The following is a 20,746-nucleotide window of genomic DNA, read 5'->3' as shown; positions in this document are numbered from 1 at the left end:
GGGGAATCATCCAACGCAGCATCGGTTGTGTCTTATGCACTGCAAGAAATAGCTGGTGTTGTGAGGCAGCCCTGTACAAATAAACCCTAAACGGACATTAAGTGACTCTTTATTGTGTGACTTATAGTGCGCTCCACTTTCTCTCAGTGCACCCAGAACTGAAAGACGACAACGAGACCGAAAACCAGAGCAAAGCCAGACAAGTGGGCAGTGATGAGTAGGACGACACAATGCCACAATGCAATTACAATGGGTCACTCTGCAGCATCAGCATCATCAGCAACAGCAGCAGCAACATGCACAAGAGCAACATGCAACATCTACAGCTGCAACCGAAGCAGCAACAGCAAAAGCAACAGCTACAACTTCCCATTGCGTGACGCAGGCCCTCAGCCTTGAGGCTTGAGGCATGCCACACAGGCGTCCACATAGGTGGACAGTCAAATTGCCTACACAATGGACGATGCACGATGGGTTGCGATGCGATGCAATGCGATGGGATGGGAATTCTGCAATTATTGCTGCAATCGCTCTTGCGCCCAGACTCTCACGCAAAAGCGGAAATTTTAATTTCACTCCGGCTCGCGTGCTCCCGATTCGCTTTTCGGCTCGTAATGAGCGTGGAACACACTCGACGGATGTAATGACGGACTGCCGGACTGTTGGACTGCCGGATTGCCGAAGTGACTGAGTGGCTGACTGACTGACTGACTGGTGGCATGGAGCTGCATGCGGCATTAATGCAATTAGGTGGAGTCTCAATTTCAGTCGCCGTCTGCGGCTCAGTCCGGTGGTGTTGCACTTGAAATGGGTTTGTGGGCCACGCACCGCACATCCTGCATTTCCGCCTCCTCCCCAGACGCACTTCATCCCCATCTTAATCGAATCAACACACTTGACAATGTGGCGTGAAAAATCTTGCGCCAGCATCAATTTTCATTTATGGGCCAGGGCGAAGGCGAAGGCAAGGCGATGGCGATGGGGAAGGACACCTTGTTGAGGTGGAAGCAAAATGAGTGAATACATCAGCAGGATGCCCCAGAGACCGGAGAGAGGGGGCGTGGCACAAGGACAAGACGTATGTGGGCGGCGGTGTCACATTATCGTGCTGTGGCAACATAAAAAATTCACCAACTAATTTGTGCGCTTCACAAGGACACCCAAATGAAGCAGCGGCATGGGGCATGCCTCATCCTCATCACACCGCCTCACGCCTCCTGAACTGTCGCTAATTTTATGACAAACGACAGACAGGCCGCTGAGAGATATATTTAATGGGGAGCGAGGGCTCCTTCATCACCTGGCACATCGTACATCAATTTCGGGGGCAGCGACAGGAACGAGGCCGAAGGACATGCCTCATAATTCTCAACTAGCTGGGAGCAGTCCAGGTCCAGGTCGCCAGTCGCAAGTCCAAGATAAATGGCAAATGGTGCTACAAATGGTCTCGTGTCTCGTTTGCACCCAACAAAAATCAGAGAAAAAGTGCCAGTAATTCGAACGAAGAAGTTCATTTTATTTATGGCTTATTCAGAGTAGTCAAAGTGGGGAATTTATGAATGAAGTTCACATTATGAAACAGGGCTCAGATTGTTTCACTTTATGTGAGCTGCATCGATTTTGGTTTCCTAATTATTCATTGGTTACTCTGCGACTTAAATAGTTTGCTTTGAGGTGAAGTGTGTGAAAGTATAGTTGTAAGTGCCTTTGCTGCCGAAACGTGTTCAAATATTAATTGATACAATTTATTTAAATTGAAGCCGAGAACTGCTGACTAACCACTGTAATAACTGGCGTAATGGGAGAACATTTGCGCACACTCGTTTATTTATTCGAGTATTTTCCACCTGGCAAACATCAGACGTGAGTCAAAGTGAAATAAAAAATCATTTACATTTAAATGAAATATTTTATACTTTATTTTAAGTATTTGCTCATGCATAAAATTGGCATTTTTGCACTCTCCACTCATTGCCAACTCACTCACTCCCTCCACCGGCGACCCTCTTCATCAAATATCCCACAAAACATAACCTGAGCCTGGGTCGCATCGAAAACCAACAACGAAGGCCAAACTTCACCTTTGCCGGGAAAAAAAGCAACCGAGGGAAAATCGGCAGAGAGCGGGAAAAGAGAGGAGACGAAAATGAAAAGTGGAAAATGTATTTTCAACAAATAACCCACAAATTTTACAGCTGCCGTTTTCGTGCGGCTTCGGCGCCCCAAAAAATATGTTTTATTATTTGAAAGTCAAATGGGGAAAATGGCCCCATCGAACCGAAGGGAGAGAGGGAGGGTGTGGAAAGTCAAGGACGTCCTCGCAGACAAACAAAGAAGGGCCACACAAAAAGGACAAGCCGCCATTACAGCGGATGTAATGGGAACGGGAAATGGAAAATGGGAAATGGAAGGAGCAGGTCTTATCAAAAAGCCTACGCACGACCGGCTGCGGTGGTTTAGGCGTTTCGGGGTGGCTACCAGCTACAAGAAAAATCCAGGCAGAGATAGAGAGATTGAAGCTGTCTGGACAATTCGCCTTAACGATGGCTAGGCTTCTTGCCTCAACTCTGCCCAGCAATTTGCAATTTGCCAGCATTTTTGAATAGTTAATTAAGTGCGACGTGTTCTCCTTTACGCTAAGTACATGCAGAAACTGTTGCTGCCCGAGGTGGCGGTGGCTTACATCGAATCCGACTTTGAAACACCCTGACACTATGCTACTCGTAAGTAATTCATTTAGCTCCATTGATCACTAAACAATTTGTCTGTCAGTTTCCACGGAAGCGGGCTTACTCGCATAAATATTCAAATACTTGTACACTTGTTGGTAGATCGCAAATCCTGTCACCTGTTTAAAGTGCCAAATTAGGCGCGGAAGTTTCCTAAAGGAATTACCTACGAATTCGGAGACTCTCACTCCCTCACTCTCTCAATTTTCGGGCTCACTCTGTTAAATTGCTTTGCAAGCGTCACTACAAATGGCGGGGTGTTTTGGGGGCGGCGAGGGGGCGTGGCCGGGCGGTAGGTAGTGGGCGTGGCACTTAAGTAAGCACAAAGCGTCTGCTTTAAGTGCCTCGAAATTATGCACAAATTTCGATGGTATTAGTCAAAGTTTGGTAATGGCTGCGACGGTCGACGTGAAAGGGGGCGGCCCAAAAAGGTGTGCGCCATAATTGTTAGCCTGTCTGACACTTGATCCCCTCGGCCGGCGCTGTAAAGTATTTTAATTTTTCTATTATTTCAGCTGAAGCAACATTAACCGCCGGCCGAGGCGTGGGGAACTCATCAAATTAGCAATTGTTGCATATTTCCCGAGCCTAAGCTCTTTGTAATTAGAGCCGCCTTCTGTTTCGAGTTCCAGCCACCTGGGGGGCTTTTGCTTTTGCTTTTCCTTTTGCTTATGCTCGGGATAGGGATAGGGATTGGGATTCTGATACGGCCGTCCATTTGCTCGAGGACGTGGACGTGGACGAGGTCTAGACACGGGACATCGAAGTTGCCATGGGGAAGTTCCAAGAGGCGGCTCACAAAAGGCGGCTATAAATAATTTAATTGCCCTGGCCACAAAAGGCCGCCAAGGACCCGGGGGCCATTGCATGCTGGAGAATATGTCAATAAGCCCCGGCACAGCCCATTGATTATTTACACAAATTATTGCGTTGCCCTGGCGAAATCAGCGAAGCGTCCTGCAAGATGGCGACACGAGCTAGAAACTCAAACCCAACTCGAAAGTGGAAGGCCAAAAGCTGATGGCTGAGGGATGAGGGCTGAAAGCCAAGCAAATCAGGGCCAAGTCGATCCCCAGAAAGTCAACTTCAGCTTCAGCTTCAGCTTTAGCTCTTCACTCCCCTCCAATTCGGGGTGTTAATTTTGGATTTAACTCGCTGAAGGTGGCAAACAAAATTCCTCAGAGGCTGATTAAATTCGACCCGACCTTAAAGCGACAATCCGTGGTCTCTCGTTAAACACAACTTTGATTTCAGTACACAGAAGGGGATTTCGAAAGTTGCAGGGGTATTTGGTTAACCGTAACTTCACCATTTAACAGGCGGAAGCCATTAGGTTATCTGCAAACTGGTTCATTTAAAAGCAGAAGGTTTTTCACTTATTTAGTGACGTTTAAAACTACAAACTATGTGCAGCACTTGTTTGTTCTAATATGCATGCTTTTTATTACACGATTCGCAGTCACTGATTCGATTTATTTGCTATGTACATTAAAAGCAATCAATTTTTCAGCTTCGATGGCTGCGCATCTGCAAATAATTGTGTGCAAATATTTAAATGAATTCGGCTAAAGATAAGCAAACGCGGGCTAAAAAATGCGAATGCCACAGGTAATCCAATATCGCTGCTATAAATAGGCAAAAAACTCTTTTCGATAAGCGGAAATCAGAAAACGAGCTTCAATTAAACGGCACTTCATGTTTGCGTAAAAAAAAGAGTCATTTTTTGCCAATACGAGCACATTTGTTTCGACCAGGAATTACCTTTTGCATTTTTTGCACTTCATTTCGTTTCAAAGGTGCTTGCTTTGAATAAATTCCATTGTAATTCCATTACTTGAATGATCCTTTAATGAACTAAATCCTCTAATACTGAACAATCGCCCAGTTTCAACTGAATGCCTTGCCTTTTCGACCCACAATTACCTTAATCACCCGAACAATATTCTCCGTGAAACCACAAGTACCGAGCACATCAAGCAAAAAGGTGTTGATGGTATAAATAATATTGTTCTGGTGTCAGGTTAAAACGCTTTATCCCCTGCTGTGGGTGACTGACTGGCGGCGATGTTGGCATTGTGTGTTGTGTAACACAAATATCCAAAAACGAGGAAAAACGGCATAATGCAGACAGACAGACGGATGGACAGACAGTCAGTCAGTCGGAGTGTTTTGCCAAATTCGCAGGTTGCCTCATCGCCGCCCGTCAAACGCTCAAGCTTTCGTCCTTTTGGTCCTTCAGGACGCATGACAGGCTGTTTGCGGGGTGTTTGTGTTTTCGGCTGACATATCATACATCATATTATACGCACGAGCTGTCGGCGGGCGTCTGATCCAGGATTCTCCAGCGAAGGCGAGCAATTAATGTCAATAACCCGCTCATTATGCGGTCCTGTATGCAGCCCTCACCTCACCTCACCCACCGTTCACCATTCACCATTTACCATTCCGGTTTTTGCCCCACCGGACTACAATATAAATTTAAGTTTATTTGTGCAACTGAAATCTACATAATTGCTGTCGCCGCCATAGACAACAAGCAATAAAACTGAAGAAAGGACGAAAGCAAGCCACATAATAATAAGACTTCGGCAACAATGGGCTAACGGAAAAAAAGGAAAGCAGTTCGGCCGGGACAAGACGGGATGGGTGAAAAGGAAAAGTGAGTAAATAAAAAACGCGTAAAGTGGGTCAGAAGTGGAAATGTGGAAAAGTGGAAGTGGAGGGCAGTGTGCAGCGGGAAAAGCCGGGGAAAGCGCTGCATACTTCAGGGCTGAAACTGAAGCTGAAGCAATAAAAGCCAACGAGCAGAAGTCCGTCCGCCGGCCAAAAGAGGGGGTGGTGGTGTAGGCGGTGGTGTGGGCGGTGGTAAGTGAAGTGGGTGGGCGGGTAGTTGGGGTGGTCTGTTACCAGAATCGAGGACGCTTCTAGCCTAGGCCAACAACAACTACAGCACCGAGATGTGCGTGCGTTTGCTGCCCCCTTGTTGTTATTGTTCGACTCGCCATTGTTATTGTTGTTAAGCCATTCAGCAGCAGTGGCAACAACAATGACGACACTTTTACAGTCGCAACAACAACGAGAACAACAGCCACCGGGAGGAAAAAAGCCATAGCAGTGAGCCATATTTACCCACTCAACAATGGGCCAGGGCCAGCCAGTCATCCAGCGAGCCAGTCAGCAAGCCAAAGTTGGCGCCCAGATGGCGTCCATCAACTAGGGAGCACATATACCATGGCCCTGCTGTTCGCACAATGGCACCTCGCAAGAAGCTTGTGCTGCTCCTAAATAAAAGTCTGTTCTATTTCGATTCCGATTCCGATTCCCCTGCCCGTTGCCGTTGCCGTTGCCGTTCGTTTTCCCTTTCCCGTTCCCCCGACTTTAAAGCGGCTTAAAGCCAAGCTGGCGAACATTAATTACCGCAATGAAAGCGCTAAAAGCTTTCCCGCCACATGTGGCACACAGCGCACAGCTCGAGTGACAGAAATTGTGCGAATCAGCGGGCGTTGAGATTTCCGCTTGCAATCGAGCGCGTAAGTAGGGGATACACTTTGAAAATTACTTGTGAAACGAGACATACAGCGTTATAAATTGTAACTAGTTTAAAGACTAAATTACTAATCCAATCAGTCTCAGTTTCCCTGCAACGTGTTGTGCCCGCCTTTAAGCCTGATCATTATATATACATTTGAATATGCTCGCTTTTAAGTGTAGCACAACCCTTTCGATGGCCACCTGGAAAAGTAGGCGAGGAGCGGAGAAAAGCTGTCGCAAAAAGTTGTGTAATTTTCCCATTTAAATGCATTAAGCTATGCCTAAAAAGCCGCCAGCAACAATTTGTATGCCAAACACTAACGCCCACTGGCACACCCCCAACACACACACAAGCACACTCGCACACACACATAGGGATAACCATACTCTGTTTACTTTCATTTTGCATAACATTAGCGACAGGGACAGGTAGCCAAAGTTTCCCCGCCTTTCACCTTTTCTCGGGCATTTTTCACTTTCATCAAACACACACAAAACTGAGAGAGGGCGCAAAAAACCGAAACCGCATAAAAATTGATGAGTTTCGTTTATGGGTTGGCTGTGTGTGTGTGCTGGAGTGGGTGTGTGTGGCTGACACACATGGTGTCCTTCCTTAACCCTCCGATGGGCCCCGCACTTGGCTGCATGCATTAGGCACGCTCTACTTAATCGCAGCGCTCATCAATATGTAAGAGTGCCAAGTTTTCCAAGTCTGTTGCCCCCGAGAGCAAACACAAAAGCAACATCAACATCCCACAGAAGCGACATCTACAGCAGCGACATCTACAGCAGCAACATCGCATCAGCAACAAAAGCCGCAGCAGAAATCCTTGTATACAAATTAGAAAAGCAAATTGACGGGCGGGGGAAAAGCGATAGAAGGTGGGTTGGTTTGGATTGGTTTGGGTTGGACCGGTGACAGCACATAAATATTTATTAAAGATGAAGATACACCCAGCTACGAGATATCCTTGCAGTCCTGCAGCCTGCATTAATATCCTGTGTGGATACTGTGGATACCGAATCGCCAGATAAAAAGGGGAAATTACCAAAAACCGACAGCAACACAAGGTGCCGACATCACAACTTTGCAACTTTTCCAGTGGCTGGATCCGAAACTAAAGTCCCCCTTTTCGGTAATTTTATGACGGTCCCTTTTTCGGAAGAGTGACAAAACTATTAGCATATGGTGGGGTGCCCCAAAATAGATCCCACACCCTTGGCCAAGCAGTTAAGCATTGTAAAACAAGGCAATTTACCATAATGCCATAATGCAAAGGGCTCCCAGGGCCACACAAACATTTGAATAGTTGTGAAACTAGATAAAATAATGAATTGCGGTCATTTGATGGTGGAAGTTTCGGGCTAAAACTATTTTCCATTGGAAGCCAAAGCTCCTGAGTGCTGTCAATCTGCATGCTGAGTATTCTGGATTATCATAAAGTGGCAGAACAAGCTTTCAAATTTAATTCGATAAGCATTCTCGGCCATGATATAATTGCTGGAGTGAAGAAACATAAACGTTCCGGGCTAGCCATCAATTTGAGCAGCTTTAAGGAGCTCAGAAGGTCTTTTGAATTTGTTTTTAAACTGCCACATAAATCATTTAATCATTGTCTTCTGACTAGACTGAACTCCTTAAAACCTTAAGGTTACAATTTAAATGCCAATCTAGAGGCTGTTTTCTTGGAGGAAAACCAAAAGTGAAGTAAGTAAATTAGCGTAGCCTACTTTTCCCGGCCTCGGAATAAAATCAATACTGTGGCAAGAGAGCACCTTGTTCCTTCATTTTTAAAAGCAACCGCTAAACGACGAGCATCAAGCTCAGGTGCAAAAAATGGAAGCAGTTTGCTGGGCAGGTGAGTGGGGCGGAAGCTGACGAGCACTGACATTACATGCATTAGAAGCTATTAGAACGTTTCGAAAGGATGCGGCAGAATCAAAGGGCTGCGAGGACGAGGCGCGGGCCCCATCGGCATTCGATCCCCCGCTGATGGCTGTCGTAATCATCGGGCTATAGATAGCAGGAGCAGGAGCAGAATCAGGAGCCCGTGCTGGAGCAGTCAGGCATCCCGTGAGGCAGCGCTGGGAAAAGGCAAAAAGTTGCCACGGCGCACACTTTGCCGTGTCATTGAACGTCGTAATGGCTTCAGCATCCATATGTGTGCCACATCCTTGCACACACACACACACACACACACACACCGATTTACAGGATAGCTATCCGACGGCGGATGTCGGCACATATGAGTCTGGGTCTGTGCCCGTGTCTGAGTCTGTGTGGAATTTAAATAAATTAATACGCTGTATTAGACACATATTATCGGAGGGTGGGGAGCAGGTCCTTCGACGAGCGATTTCCGCACTAGAAATCAGCCAAAAGTTAAAGGTGAAAGTGCATGTGGCATGCCACACACGGTGTGTTAGATACGCTTGAGTGCCCGCCGGAATGCCAACAGCCACATAGCCACGTAAAACCCGGTAAGCAAAGCCAGCTACATACAAAAAAAAACCGTGGAAGTCAAACATCCTGATTAAGTTTCAAAATAATATACAAGCTGACAAATCTAAAGCAGTCATAACTGTATAAAAGCTAATTTGTTTTAGCACCTTAAATCTCTGAAGGACAGTTTTGAGTAGTATGGAAATATAAGAAATAGAAACACTACAGTTTTCCCTCAGTGTAGCGGCAAGGGCATCCCAGCCAGCTGTTACTAAAATTCAATAACAAATGCATATTTAAGCGGTTCTGCGAAGTATGCAAGATAGAGAAGGAGTAAGCAAATGAAGAAGAAAGATGCATATATCTGCCAAGGGAGCGAGGAGGACGGAGAGAGTGCAGGGAAAGAGATGGACTACCTTCTGGTTGCAACAAAATTTTAATGACACCACAAATCTTCGCTCTTCGCCACCGCCACCTCTTTCCCACTGTAGCCACGTCGTAGCCAAACTCCCGATTGAAATTCCGATGCATTTCACTTTTTGTGGAGCAACTGCCGTTGCTGGAAAATTATTTTATACAGCCATAAATCAAAGCCAGAGGTCGCAACCCTGATTTTCCCAAAGCGCCGCTGTGTAGGTACGTGTATACGAGTATTCGAGTATTCGTATACCTTGGAGACAAATGTCGAGCTAGGGGCAAAGTTTTAATGAAGGCCTAAGCAAGCAAATATGGCAAAGTTTCTCGAAGGCGGCCAGTAAAATGATTTCAATAATCAACAAGGAATAGCAAGGCGCAAAAGTTTTCCCTCGCAATTCGCAGAGGGTGGAGGGCTGAAAAGTGAGTGGAAAACGGGATGGTTTGTCTGCGAGTGTATTTACAAAATGGAAATTGAAAGCCAATAAGTGCGAGAAGTTGTTTTCTTTTCGCCCGCTAGATAATCTGCATCTTGCATAAAATTGTGATACTTTTATGCCAGAAGTTGTTTTGCCATTCCACATTTTAATGCCGACCCCAACGACCATGATTTGCGAACGTGGGGCACAAGTCGGTGGCACAAGTCGGGGCATTTTATCAATGTAAGAAGTTTATTATGCAATACTTTACGATCTCCATTGAAGCGACTTTATTTATATGCAGGCAAGTGCAATTATAGCGCCCCGTTGTCCCCCTTCGTGTAGATAAAATCTGCATTGAGATAAATATGCGCAAAGAGCAAACCAATCACCGATAAATTCTGTGTGACAACGGCGAAAGGAAGATCCTGGGTTCTGGGTCCCAGGTCCTGGGGCCAAACCACGAAAAGAAATCAATTTCCTGTGACTCGACTCCAAACATTCGACTCCATTTCTTGCGATTATCCTGATGTTTTTCCCCGTCCCCAACTCTGCTCCTTTTTTTCCCCTGATTTTGTTATACGGCCTCTGAAGGACCTCCCCGCATCCCGGACACATTTGCCGCCCCAAAAACTTGTCGAGTCGACTAAACCACTCAAGGCTATATAGTCATATAGCCGAGGACATGCAAAGGAATATGTTTCTCCCCCATAGTGCCCATATCCTGCAGTATATTTAAATGTTTGTGTGTGCGTGTGCGGCGGGCTTTGTGTGTGTGTGGTTGTGTTAGTGCTTTTCACTTCCTATTACCAAGGTAAACAAAAATTTTATTACCTTTTTATGAGCATGCCGGAGTCACAATGTCGCAGCCAGTTGCCAGTCCGCAATCCGTGACAGACAAAGAGCCGGGGTCCTGCGGATCGGGGATTGGAACTGGGACGGGGACTTTGGGGCGGGCACAAAGAGTAAACTATGCATAAACCATAAAAATTGGTTGTAAAAACGCAGCAGAGTGCAGGGCGTGCTCGGCCTCCAGTTGTATAAATTCCATTTGAACTGGCTAAATTGATTTTGCAAATGATGTCAGAGGCGCAGACAGAGATGCAGATAGGATACATTCGAACTTCAGCCGCCCACTCGCTCGCTCGCAGATTAATCAGTTTAAATCCAGCCTTTCATCTCGCACACCACACACACAAAACATACACACACACCCCCAATCGCACACTCATGCCATTCGCCATGTGCCATGTACCATGTGGCAAGCCATACAAATGGCCTCTCGCTCGGATCTTTAATTTGGGAATTATCAAGGCTAAATAAATTTGCACATTTTGCGAGAATATCTTTATCCGTATCCGTAGATGAGCGCAAATAATTTACTTACTATGCGCAAAAGAAGCATTTGGTTGAGTCTCAACTACTCGAGTTCAAAAGCCAACCAGAATTTATACACATTGATATGGCTCACAGTGGCTATATATAGACGAATTTGGCGATGTGTATATAGCTTCGCATACCTATTGCGTGAGAGGGTATATTGATGAGTCGCTCAATATACACTCAAATGGTTTTAAAGTGTCTAAAGTGTTCTCCATTTAAATTTTACAACCTAAAAATGTGTTGAAACTTCCCTATGTATGCGCAATGTTTGAAATACTTTTCAGCCTTCCATTTATGTTGATGAGCTAGTGGGTACCCACTTCTCGACTACGCATTCCATCCACACAGCGTTTATTTATCCATATCTATGACCATCTATTAGCACGCCTCAAGGTTGGCAAACAGCCGAAGAAAATAAGAAAACTCTTCATTGTTTTCGTTTCTGTTTGCTTTAGTGTTTGGCAAAGATGGAGACGAGAAGTTTGTCTTTGCCGCTGCCTTAATTAGTCACTTGTTTGGCAGTATTTTGAAAATATTTCCAAAATTTATTTGCTTAAAATAATGTTGACTTCGGTCGACTGGCTTCACTTGGCTTTACACATGGCTGAACTGGATTATTTGAAGAATTAATTTAGAGCCAATTGCCAGTTTGGCATTTGTTTCGCCGGCCAGTCAAGTGTGCCAAATATCCTCCTAATTGGACAGCATCAATAAACAAAACTGCAGCGCTTTCAGGCTGAAAAATAGATAAGGCCGTCGCAGTGGGCGGGAAATCTTAAATTCAGATTTATCTTGCAATTTGGCCAGCAACAAATGGCAGGCGGCATTGGCGATGACACCGAAATTGCAGTGCAGCAAACACACATCGAGACCTTGAGCCACAAATCCAGCGCTAAATGTGGCAGAAAGCGCACAGTCCCCCAATCCCCAATCCTGGCCCCATTTCGTATAAATAAACGGACGACTCTTGTGGCATGCAACAGAGGCATGCCTCGGAGATTGAGTGGTAATGAGTGGGGGCAGAAGACCACACTAACTGAAGAGCAGAAGAACAGAAGAGCAGAAGAAGAGTAGAGCCCTCTTCTCGAGGGCACGAGTCGGTTGTCTCGCCTGACGTGCTGGGCGTTCTTCCCCCAGATTGCTGCAATTAATCAAAACCTCTTGAAATTCTGCGGAAAATGCAGGCAACTGAAAATGTCAGTCGGATAAACAGGGAGAAACCGGATGAACCAAGGGGATTTCAGCTCAGTTCTCCAAAAAGGGGCATAAACTATAGAACAATGTGGCAATAAAGCCAGCAAAGAGCTGAATATGTCAAGTATTTACTTTGATACTTGAAGTGATCATTTTTTAGAGTGCAACGATGTTGGCTGGCTTTAAAATTTATACCGGGCTAAGGGGAAGATATATGCCTGCACTTGTATTTATCTGTGGAACATGTGTTTGCTGTTTGGCCAGCGGCTGGATGTAAAATTCTTTGTTTAAGTTTCATTTCATCGCGCCTATTAAACATTTTCTTGACGCCTCTTATTGCCATTGCATCTGTGTTAGTGTTGGAGTGGGAGCGCGTTGGGGGTGGTTCATAATTATTTGTGTTTATTTTTAATACAGCTGCTGGCAGGCTGCCTCCTCCACCATTCCCCTTCCCTGGTCCAATTTATGCTTTGGCTTAATTAAGAAAAATAATTAAGCAATGTTGAAATTTCGCAGATTCTCTTATTAGTTCTTTTACGGCCGAGCGGCACTAAAAAAACATTTAATTTGCATGAAACTAATTGTATACACAACTCGTGTTCGGTTGGCAGTGAATTCCAAGGCGACTGACTCAATTGCAAGTGCTTCATTCATTGGTTCCGCTCGTAAGACCCGTAAACGAGTCTCGTCAGAAGTTTTCCACGAACTTTTCCCTGAGTCACGAGCACTTGCAGTCACTTTTAGTCTAGAGAACAGCTCCCCCGACCCCTGCAACTTAGTCATCGGCATCATCTGTTCTTGGCTCCCAATTGCTGTGTGAACCTAGCTGGAGAAGCAACAATTGTATTGGGGGCCACTGCCAATGAGTCAACTCATTTCAGCTCATTTCAACTCATCTGATGGAAGTCACATTCTCACGCAGCGCCGGCTGAAAACACATGTTAGGTCATTTCGGTGGATCGCATCGCAGAATTATTTACTCGCACGCGTTGCCTATGCAAATTTAATTAGCGAGTGGCGTTCCCCGGCAACAAAGGCACCTATTCCCTGGACCTTGGAGGGTACATGGACTTGCTCGGATGCTCTTCCAATAGAAACAACGAATCGTGAAAAAGGAAATTACCTCACACTTAAAACTTGGGGTTTAGAGCGCAGCTTATCCTGATAATGATATTAACTTAAGACCTCAAGGTGGCCACATCTTTATGTTGATAAATATACTATACTACTATACTAATAACTAATGGTGATTTGATGATATGCAGAACCTTATGCAATGATTTAGCTGATCTAATTTCCTCTGATCCAAATTAGACAAGATCTCCATGAAGCAATGACGTATATATTTAAGTACCTTGAGTATGCTCTTCAGCCAGGCACTGTTGATATTTCGCAGGCGCTTATGCTTATGCTGCAATCTCGGCCAGCAGCGATTCGATTAAGTGAATCATTGTGTGTCAGAACCCATATAAATAAGTAATCCAGAGCAGCGTAAGCTGCCTGTCAGTCACCCCACCCACAAAAAAAAGGCGGGATGCCTTTGAAACTTAGCCGCTCCTCAAGTGTTTCATCTTAGCAAACACCAATCCCCCGCTTTCACCCCAATCTGGTGTCATTAGTCTGGGTTCGTTATCTCTGCAAATACCGCTGATGTGAGTCGTGTAGCGATTGGGGTTTTACTTTCGATTGGAGGCTTGTTCTGATAGTGATCCGGGCAATCGATCAGCGGGCAGCGCGAGATAATCGAAAGAATTTGAGGCTATTTTTTATTACGCGCTTGGCATTTGCTCATCGGATCCCCGATGACATCAGCCCGAGATTTGTTTTTACCCAGGCCAGAGCAAACAGTTAAAGGCATTCATAAACCAGTTTGTCAGTTTATCAAAAATAATATGCATGCCCAGCCGCATGAATTATATAACACAGCGGAGAGATGGGCGAGAATACCATCATGATATACTCGTACCATACCATCATGATATCAGCCAACGAAAAACATTTCGCGTTATTAGCATATTTTGAATTCAAGGCGACAGTCAGCCAGTCAGTCACTCAGTCAGCTAGTCAGTTTGCCAGCGGCAGGTAGTGGAAATTGAAATTCAATTTCGTTTTCTTTTCAAATTAAAATTTTGTTTGTGCAGGAATTTGAATATCAAATTATGTCATTTGTTTGCGAAGCTTTTGTTTATAAGAAAAGCGCACAGATCGACGGACAGCGACAGCAAGCCCAAAATCTGTTTATAAACAAAAAACTTGGTTTGGCTTCTCGCAGCGCGCCAAAAGCAGAAACTGGCCAGCAGAAACTCTCAACTGGCAACAAACTGCTGCAACTTGTCTTTTCGTACATATAGATACTCGTATATTCGTATATATGTATCTGGCCGGCTTTTGTGTATATATAAAGCTGAATTAACTCTGCCATCGATTTACTACGGACGCGCATGACGCTGTTCATATTTTTAGAGTAACTGAACACAAGCAGAAATCAAACTGGCTGCGCTGATAAATCAGTTCAGTCGGCTAACCAGTTTTTTGCTGCCTGTGCTGCCTATGCGTTTATTTTTCATATTTTTGTATTTTACGAACGAACACACTTTGCATGGTCGTGAGAAATTCGCAAGTCAAAGCTCAAGACCGCTAATTAAGCAGACAGTACTGCAGATGATGATGACAAAGAACGGGCTGCAGAGAGTTGTGGGCCCACATGCGTACACTGCGAGAAATACAGATTGCTGGTACAAATTGCACTTGGTTCGAGATAAAAACTAAAGCTTCACGGTGTAACGCAACTACTCAAGTTCCAATCGGGATCAAAGGCACTTACACACTTTAAACTGCTTTCAGATCCTTGAGCCGATAGTTGTGTACCCCGGTTTGTTAAAAGAATTGACTTAAAAGATACAATTTAAAGGAAAGTTCTTCATTAACATTTTGATTCAAGGAATGCTAATTATACTGAGATCCTACAATTTCCCACCGTGGCCCAAACAAGCTCAAAACTTATGTGGTCGCCACTCGTACAGCTGTGCAAGCTGGGCAAGCTGGCCACTCTGGCTGGGCCGTCAATCAAAACGAATGCTGGACATGGCCATAACGACTGCTCAGTGCAGCAGAAATGGCAACAGCAGCAGTGGCGGGAAAATGTTCTTTTTGGCCAACATTTTTGCGAGGCTGACTGGCTGGCGGGTTGCGTAACCTTTTGGGCAGCCGTTTGCACGAGCATTGCACACCGAAATGCCATTAGAATAAATTACAATCATGGCTTTAATGAATTTCTGACGCCGTGCACTTGGCTGAGAGAGCGAGATGGACGGACGGACTGTGGCACATGACTCATTAGGGCATCCGCTTTTGGCCAAGCTCCCCAGCGAGCAGCCATTGACTATTAACACAAATAGGCGAAATGACTGCCATTGCGGTGTCGCTGGCAGGTGTTTCGGCTGGCAGTGCGGCATTACCATATTTAATAAGCCGAAAAATTATGCGACTTGAATTACAATTGGCCAATGCACTTCCATCTCTGCAGCGACAGCAGCGGGCCAGAGATAAAGCCGCAATGAAAGGCATCCAATAAAAGCCAAATGGCTGGGAGAAAATATTTATGCAGCTGTTACGGCATTGGTGTGAAAGCCCTAAAAGGACTCGTCGCCCAAAAGGAACGATAATGAGAAAGCCACAAAAGAAGGAGACACCAAAACTGCCCAAAAAGAACCAAATCAACCCTACAATATTATTCCACACGAACCGAAGAATGTTACAGTGTCCTTTGATAAATAAAGTGAGTACTTTCTAGGGTCTTTTTCTCAGTGCACATACAAATATTCTCCCTCTTATCTGTGAGTGAAAATAAAAGAAAGGAGCTTGAAAGGCATTAAATTTCACTGCAGTTCAAGTGCCGAATAAATGCAACTTCTTACCATTTAAGCCAGTTACAAGTTGTGCAGCCTGCACTAAAATTATAGCATTTGGAGCACAGCACCATAAATATTTCATAATTCACCCTCAGCCGGAAACACTTACAGAGTGTTAAGTTCTTCGTTACGTACGCCTTGATTTAGTTGCCATCCTATTTTCGTATTCAGCTTGCATAATAATTATAAATAAGGAAGAGGGCTGCTCAGAGGGCGGCTCAGCTGAATGAGGGGAGCTTAGCGGCGAGTTGCCGTAAATGGGAAACTGTTTAGTGGCATTTTCTTGGGAAACTCGACGTAGAGCTTTCGGGTGCTGTCTTGGCCTGGTCTAATCTTTAAGCGGCTTAAAGTTTCATGCAAAAACTCAATTTGCCACAATAACCTTCAGCTGGGGTGGCGGCAAAAAACAAAATAGCAAAAAGTGGCACCCTCTTTCTGCAACCCCCACTGCGGCATGCAATTTCTCGTGTTAACGAAAGTTTTTTGTGGCCAACGAAAAATTCGCTTTTCTTTTGTTTACTTTTGGCCGAGAGCTGAGAACTGAGCTAAAAAAGGCAGGAGGAAAAGCCAGCCAGCGACAACATGCAACACGGAAGCAGGACGACGCCAGGCCTAGAGTCCTTGCACCGCCCAACCACCACCCATCCTGCCACCCATTCTGCCACCCATTTCGCGTTTTTTCCCCCATCGCGTGTTTTTGCTGATATTGCCACTAAACGCTGAGGCATACTTTTAGGCGTCTGACTGGCGCGCCTACATGACGTCGCACGTTTCCTGTGCCAGGAGCAACAAGAAAAAACAAAGGCGAAAAAATAAATATACTAGCAGGAGGGCAACAACAACTGGGGCCCAAAAATAATAATAATAGCAGTAATAATAGGAGACGGGCCAACGGCCGCGGCGGCACTAAATTCGAAAATAAAAGGAAGCTTCACTCCTGTGTGCTAAGTCCTGCGTCCTATGTCCTGTGCCCCGTGTCCTGTGTTCAGCGTTTTTCCCGGCAACCGCCGCTCTTCGGCAACTAGTTTATGAAAAGCACTAAACTTTGCCCGCTCTTTTTGTTGCATTTTCCCACTTTTCCCCCTTTTTTTCCAATGTTTTCCTTTGTGGGAGGCGCGGCAGGTGTTGCCAATGTTGTTGCACATGAGCAGTGTTGTCATTTCAGCCTTAAAGAGTTGAAAAACATTGGGAACTTAAACATAAGCTTGAATGGGTAAAGAAAAATGAAGTCCTTCTTGTATGCCTTCTTCTATAAGGCATATTATTCGGAATTCGTTTTCCATCACCCAATTTCTCGCTCTGCACTTTATGTCTTCCTCGCTGGTAAAGGTTCAATAGTTGGTAGGATCAACTTTATGGCCAACTTCTGATTTTTCCACCGAATGCCATTTATTGTCATCGCTGCATATGTGCTGCCTCTGCTGTGTTGTCTCTCTCTAAGGACGTCTACCCGTCTCTGTCTCTGTGCGGCACGGTGTTTATGGTGTTGGGTGTTATTGTGTTTGTGCAGTCGAGCTTGACACCCCAAAACATGGCCACAAAACGCCACCACAGCAGTCACTTAAGAGTCACGTCCTCGTCCTCGGCCTCATCCTCATCCTCTTGGTGGCTCTTGTCCCGGGTTCCCGGTTCGCCAGCCACATCCTCGCATAGCTCCTCATCCTGTTCCCGCTTTTGGCCCGTGTCGTGCACTTGGCCAACGACTCCTGCCTGATAATGATCAAGGCGACCAGCCGTTAAAGTTGTGCCATTGTTGTTGTGCAACCTCTCTCTATGTGTGTGTGTGTGTGTGGTGTGTGTGAATATGTATGGGTTTAGGGTCCTTGCTCCGTTTGTCTTTTGTAATTGCTTGAATTGATGGCGATGGCAAAGGGTGTTGGGGTGGCTTTCAGGTGAGCTTTGCGGCGCCATTTTTTGGCCAGCAATTTGCAAATTGTTTTGCAGCAACAACAACAACAACTACGGCGAGAGTGAACTAAAACAAAAAGGATTTAGTGGCAGGACGAGGCCGCTTAAAGGGCCTCTATGCATGACTCCATTAAACAGAAGTGTGCAGCCATAACCCTCGTCGCCTGAAATATGTACAATTTTCCGTTGCATGGCCGCCGGCAACGCTTCAATGGAGGGGCTTTAAAAGCGTTGAAAGGGACACAAAGGGGGAGTGGGAGCCGCCCCATGCCCAACATGGCCAACCCCTCCAACTGTCTGGCACTAAAGTTATACAAATTAAAATTCAATTGTCTGCAGGCGGCATACAATGCAGCCTCAACTTCTTTTCACTGCGAAATGAGGTTAGACAACTGCAGTGGGGCGGGATTTTCACAGGATTCAGGACTCACGATTCAGGACTAAGGACTCGGGACTCAGGAGGTGGAACTTCGACTCAGGACAGAGACAGCAACCATATGGCTGCAGGCGGAAAAACTAATGCAGTCGCAGGCTTTGCATGCAATTTGCAATTTGCACCCCTCTTTAAGCTTTAAGCGGTTACTACCCCACCGCCCAACCGCCCAACCACCCAACCACTTTCCATTTTGCGATTGCTGGCAAGACAATGAACTTTCTAAGCCAACAGAGCCGGAGGGCCCGAAACCCAGAGCTCATCCATATTCCTGTAGCCACTATCATGACGTCGTCATCCCGGCAATGACAAACCACAGTATCGCGTGCCCTGCCGTCTCTTTCCCTCCCCGCATAGCCCCTCTCTTTCTGTTTGTCCAGCCTTGCAGTTGATGACGTCGATTGTTGATTGGGGAGTGCCCTGGGTTCTGGGTTCTGGGCTCTGTGTTCTCAGTTCTGGGGAATGGTGTTGGTATGGGAATGAGTCTGGGTCTGGGTCACACCCCTTTGGCTGGTTTTTGTGCCCGTGAAAGGGTTCCCGGCCGGGCTGACATGTGGTTTGTTGTCTTTAGTCATTGCCCTCACTGTCTGCCGACTGCCACGCCCCCTCTTCTGGGTGGGCAGCGGCTGGTGGGTGGTCGTCGGTGGGCGATGGACAGTGTTTATTTGCCGGCTTTGGCTCAGTTGCCTTGTGCTCCCATGAATGCATTTGGCCCACGAACGACGGAGCAGCACATGTTGTTGTTTGGCCAAGAAATTTGCATTTCTGCCAGCCGCCAGGACAATGCAGTGACTCTCGATGAAAAGTGTTTAAAGCTTGCCAAAGAGGGCTTTAAGTAACGCAAGTGGCTTAGAAATTGGACACCAACCTGCAATGAAAAGATGAAAAGGAAACGTTGGCATAAGTTTCGAATGTATATTTACAAAAGTTATATTATTATTTCTTATTTGTATATATGGTTTTTAAATAGGAATATTATACCAATATTTTTTGATTTCAGGCGTACAATTTATGGTCTTAAATTCGCGTTGGCGAAAATACAATAATTTAACAGTATCTTTGTTTCAGCTTTATTTCCAGTGCAGCAAAAATAACAGTTTTGTTCAATAAACTCGCAAAAATAGCAAAGGGAAATATGGAAGATTGCTTGACTAATTGAATGCCTAGCGGGCCATTAATTTGTACTAAGAGAAAAACAATCAAAATGTTGTGCCAGGCCCTTCGTTGCTCGATTTGATTACGGCTAAAAGGACTAAAGGCCGCAAAATATATAGACACAACCAAGGTACATCGAGGAAAACAATCAAAGTGCAGCTTTCCGAAAGAAAAACACGACCAGAAAACGAGGGTTAAACAAACAGGACTCAGGACTCAGTGGGCAGGACTCAGTAGCCAGGACTCAGAACTCAGAGCTGAGGACACTGGGCATGGAAATGGACAACGCGAGGACTCGTCGCACATCATTGACGGTGTAACTGATTTGGGCGGTCGAAGCTCGACTTTATTTGCACTCGGGCCTCATAATTTTCGGCTTTAATAAATATTGCAGGATCTTACGGCACATCGGCACATGGAGGAAAGGCGCGTCCTTCCAGTTGCTTCACTTGTGTGCCTGTTGGCAATTCTCATTACTTGAGCACCAGAGAAGCCTTGAGGACACATCCCACACATACACACACACACATACAGAAAAAAGCAACAACTGTGGCTGTAATAGAGTTTTCGTTTTCGCGCTCGTTTTCCTCGAGTTTTCCTTGTGGCCCACAGCTGTGCTTGCTTTTCTTTTCCCCCTTTGTTGTGATAAAGTTGCGCAGTTTTTTTCGCCTTCTTTCGCTTTCTTGGCCGATTCCTTGTTGCCTTTTTTATTGGATTTCGTTTCGTTTTATTTTCTGTTCTATTATTTGTATGTTTTCCATCGTTTTCTCGCCGCCCACTCCACTCCACTTTCCCCGCTGGCCACTTGTGCATTTTCCGCGGGCGGCAGGCGAAAAAAATTAATTTGCAAGTTTTGCCTTTGGCGCAAAAATATTTACAATAAATTGAATTTGCAGCCAAAGCGAACCGAACAAAACCGAAACGGAACGAAACGAAACGAAGCGGTGCTCAGCAAAAGGCTAACGAAATGCTCGACAAATTGCGTATACGACGCTTGGTCGCCGCTTGACAAATGAAAATGCTTATTGGATTTCCTTGCCTCCCCGCCTCCTTGCCTCCCTTTCGCTCCTTCGACAAACCCGCAACGCTGGCATATTTGATTATATTGGCCAGCGCTTCGTGTTTACCATGGAAGCAGGGTGTGGTGGGGAAGAACGGGGGAAAAATACATGCAACATCATAAATTGCAACAATGCGGCCAGCCAAACCGAGTCAAGCCGAGCAGA

General features: G+C 45.6%; 1 protein-coding gene and 1 long non-coding RNA gene across 3 annotated transcripts in view; one reads left to right on the top strand and one right to left on the bottom strand.

The window, feature by feature from the left end:
- Nucleotides 1–20,746, bottom strand: part of LOC6529336 (Krueppel-like factor luna) — a 126,659-nt gene that overhangs the window by 41,843 nt on the left and 64,070 nt on the right. The window lies entirely within an intron of this gene.
- On the top strand, nt 317–20,104 carry LOC120321215. Its single transcript, XR_005560805.1, has 2 exons — nt 317–9,779; nt 9,841–20,104. It is a non-coding gene; the product is annotated as an uncharacterized LOC120321215 (long non-coding RNA).

This window comes from Drosophila yakuba, chromosome 2R (assembly GCF_016746365.2).
Source record: "Drosophila yakuba strain Tai18E2 chromosome 2R, Prin_Dyak_Tai18E2_2.1, whole genome shotgun sequence".
NCBI lineage: Eukaryota > Metazoa > Arthropoda > Insecta > Diptera > Drosophilidae > Drosophila > Drosophila yakuba.
This window is presented reverse-complemented; position numbering and strand designations above follow the sequence as displayed.